The following is a 4228-nucleotide window of genomic DNA, read 5'->3' on the forward strand; positions in this document are numbered from 1 at the left end:
TTTTTTTTTTTTTTTTTGAGTTGGAGTTTAGGTCTTGTTGCCCAGGCTGGAGTGCAATGGCACGATCTCAGCTCACCACAATCTCCGCCTCCTGGGTTCAAGCGATTCTCCTGCCTCAGCCTCCTGAGTAGCTGGGATTACAGGCATGTGCCACCACACCCAGCTAAGCTTGGTGTTTTTATTACTAACGGGGTTTCTATTTTGGTTAGGCTGGTCTTGAACTCACTACCTCAGGTGATCTGCCTGCCTCGGTCTCCCACAGTGCTGGGATTACAGGCATGAGCCATCGCACACAGCCTCATTTGGTTTTCTTTAAATTTTCTTTTTTTGAATTACTTATATATTCACATAATGAAATATATCTGTTTCACGTCTGTCTTCCAGTCACCCAGTTCCACTCTCTAGAGTCAACAAAACATTATAAGTTGAATTTATCTTTTTCTTCTCTCTTTTGAGGAATATGGTGGCAATCTATATTCTATTTGTTACTTTGCTTTTTTCCACTTTAACAATCAACATAGATCTTGGAGGTGATACCATGTCCATTTGCAAAAGTCCTTTTCTGTTTTTTGTTTTATTTTTTTTTTTTTATCTTATTTCTTTTCTTTTTTTTTTTTTTCTTTTTTTTTTTTTTTTTTTTTTTTTTTGAGACGGAGTTTCGCTCTTGTTATCCAGGCTGGAGTGCAATGGCGCGATCTCGGCTCACCACAACCTCCGCCTCCTGGGTTCAGGCAATTCTCCTGCCTCAATCTCTTTAGCAGCTGGGATTACAGGCACGCGCCACCATGCCCAGCTAATGTTTTGTATTTTTAGTAGAGACGGGGTTTCACCATGTTGACCAGGATGGTCTCGATCTCTTGACCTTGTGATCCACCCGCCTCGGCCTCCCAAAGTGCTGGGATTACAGGCTTGAGCCACCGCACCCGGCTCTTTTTTCTTTTTTTAATAGAGACGGGGTCTTGCTATGTTGCCTAGGCTAGAGTGCAGTGGTTATTCACAGGAGCCATCCCACTACTGATCAGCACGGGAGTTTTGACCTGCTCCATTTCCGACCTGGCCCGGTTCACCCCTCCTTAGGCAACCTGGTGGTCCCCCGCTCCCGGGAGGTCACCATATTGATGCCGAACTTAGTGCGGACACTCACTGGCATAGCGCACTACAGCCCAGAACTCCTGGACTCGAGAGATCCTCCAGCCTCAGCCTCCCAAATAGCTGGGACTACAGGCACGCGCCACCACGCCCGTCCCTTTTTTGTTTTTTTATGGGTGCATTACATAAACATATCTTATTAAACCACCTCCTACTGATATACATTAGGTTGTTTCTAACCCTTTGATAACAAAAACAATGAAAATGAATATATATGTCATTTTACCCATGTGTAACTGGATCTCTAGGATAAATTCCTGGTAATGGAATTGCTAGTCAGGCCTGGCATGGTGGCTCACACCTGTAATCCTAGCATTTTGGGAAGCTGAGATGGGCAGATCACTTGAGGCCAGAAGTTTGAGACTAGCGTGGCTGACATAGTAAAACGCCTATCTCTACTAAAAATACAAAAATTAGCTGGGCGTGGTGGTGTGCACCTATAATGCCAGCTACTGGGGAGGCTGAGGCATGAGAATTACTTGAACTCAGGAGGTGGAAGTTGCAGTGAGCAGAGATCATGCCGCTGCGCTCTAGCCTGGGTGACAGACTGTGACCCTGTCTCAAGAAAAAGATATGCTGGTTTATAATTGTGATAGGTATAGCTCAACTGCCCTCTGCAGAAGTTGTTACAAATTTATTCTTCAAGGGATGTGTTTCTCCATACCTTTCCATATTATTAAACTTGATGAGCCTTTGCTTATCTTTTACTGTGAACTTCCTGGTCTTTCTTTTTCTTTTCTTTTTTTTTTTTTTTAAGAGGTGGGACCTTGCTTTGCCACCCATACCCAGGCTGCTGGAGTACGGTGGTGTCATCATAAATCACTGTAGCCTTGAACTCCTGGGCTCAACTGATGCTTCCACTTCAGCTTCCCAAGTAGCTAAGGTTACAGGTGCACATCACCACACCTGGCTAATTTTTAAAAAATTTTTGTAGAGATGGAGTCTTGCTATGTACCCCAGGCTGCTCTCAAATTCCTGGCCTCAAGCAATCTTCCCTCCTCAACCTTCCAAAGTGCTGGGATGACAGGCTTGAGCCACTGCACCTGGACAATTTTTGCCTATTTTTTTCTTTTTTAATTGAATTAAACCTTAATTTCTTATTGATTTGCAGAAGTTTTTATATTATAGGGAATTTATAATTTTTTCATTGTCTTGACTTACCCTTAAAGAGTCTGTAATCACTAGGCCTTTTTTTTTTTCTTTTTTGAGATGGGGTCTTGCTCTGTCGCCTAGGCTGTAGTGCAGTGGTGTGATCTCAGCTCACTGCAACCTCTGCCTCCTGGGTTCAAGCAGTTCTCTTGCCTCAGCCTCCCAAGTGGCTGTGATTACAGGCATGCACCACTGCACCTGAATTTTGTATTTTTAGTAGTAATAGGGTTTTACCATGTTGGCCAGGCTGGTCTTGAACTCCTGACCTCAAGTAATCCACCCACCTTGGCCTCCCAAAGTGCTGGGATTACAGGCATGAGCCACAGAGCCCAGCCTTAAAGTATCTTTTAATCTTCAGGAATCCCCTCCATTCTTTGTTTTCTTTAAATTTTTTTTCAGATTAAGACACTGGAACTTCTGATGTGTGGTTTCCCACTGTCTGGATTTTGCTCTTGGTACAGTTCAATACATTTCTCTGTTCTCTGTATTACCTGCAGATTGGCAGCTGGAATCAGAGGCTTTATTGGATTTAGGTATAATCCCTTTGAAAAGTCCACAGGTGGTGCTGTGTTCATTCATCAGGAGGCAAATAACGTTTGGTTTTCACTCGTTTTTTGATATTAGCAGCCTTTGATGACCAATGTCTACATCCATTAATTTACTGGGAGTTGCAAAATTGTAATATTCTAACTCAATAATTTATTTGCCATGTATTAGTTGGAATGCTTTTATATACATCTATAAGTTGAAATATTTTTATAACGACTGTTTTTACTGCTAGTAACCACAAGCACAATTTTATATAGGAAACACAAAATGAATCTTTGGTTCTCTCTCTTACCAGGTTTTAAGATAGTGATTTGGAGGCCGGGCGCGGTGGCTCACGCCTGTAATCCCAGCACTTTGGGAGGCCGCGGCGGGCGGATCATGAGGTCAAGAGATCGAGACCATCCTGGTCAACATGGTGAAACCCCGTCTCTACTAAAACTACAAAAAATTAGCTGGGCATGGTGGCGCGTGCCTGTAATCTCAGCTACTCAGGAGGCTGAGGCAGGAGAACTGCCTGAACCCAGGAGGCGGAGGTTGCGGTGAGCCGAGATCGCGCCATTGCACTCCAGCCTGGGTAACAAGAGCGAAACTCCGTCTCAAAAAAAAAAAAAATAGATGGTGATTTGGGTATCTATCATGATCCAAAACAAGTTAATTAGGTTTTTAAAAAATATCATGAGTCTATGATTTTAAATATATTTAAAGAGTTCTGACCAATTACAACGATTATGCTTTATAAAGCTACAAGTATCCTATTTTTGTTCAGTAGAAGCCTCCTCAAGTTGGCTCCTGAATCATTTGTGACCCTAGTAGCTTTCTTGCTATCTGATGTGAAAATATATTCTAGATTCATCATGGATTTTCCTGCCTCAGGCCTTGAAGTATTTCCCTCTAAAAGCCTTAATTTTTCTTAGACATATTTCAAAACCACAATCTGTTTGGGTTAAAGGATGGCTAATTGCTACTGGATTGGCCATTGTTTGTAGGCTTCTTCAATGGACATTGCTAGGAAATGTACGCACACACGCACACACACACACACAGAGCAAAATATCTCAAGTTCATACTGATACTTCTAATTCAAATTCAGGACTACAGGGTGTTTTACATAACCTTTTCTATATTGGATATATTTCTATACACCACATTGGAAATCCTGATTTTCAAGGACTTAGGGTATGATAGAATTAGAATATTCTATAATCACTCATTTACTTTGACCACATTATTCACACAAAAGTCTCAGGATAATACAATTACTGAGAACTTTTTTGTTTGTTTATTTTGAGTTTGTTTTGCCTATCTGCACTCCATTTTTCTCCCCATTTTGATTTTTGCCCGTTGATATGGTCAATTTTAAGTCATTCATATTGTTTTCTTT

General features: G+C 41.7%; 1 long non-coding RNA gene across 1 annotated transcript in view; it reads right to left on the reverse strand.

The window, feature by feature from the left end:
- LOC116541348 overlaps window positions 1-3156 on the reverse strand; it is a 23454-nt gene extending 20298 nt beyond the window's left edge. The window contains exon 1 of the long non-coding RNA XR_004264806.1: window positions 2583-3156. This is a non-coding gene — a long non-coding RNA (uncharacterized LOC116541348). The remainder of the gene's footprint in view (window positions 1-2582) is intronic.
- Window positions 3157-4228: the final 1072 nt, after the last annotated feature.

The sequence above is a fragment of the Sapajus apella genome, unplaced genomic scaffold (assembly GCF_009761245.1).
Source record: "Sapajus apella isolate SASKATOON/1434 unplaced genomic scaffold, GSC_monkey_1.0 scaffold4, whole genome shotgun sequence".
Taxonomy (NCBI): domain Eukaryota; kingdom Metazoa; phylum Chordata; class Mammalia; order Primates; family Cebidae; genus Sapajus; species Sapajus apella.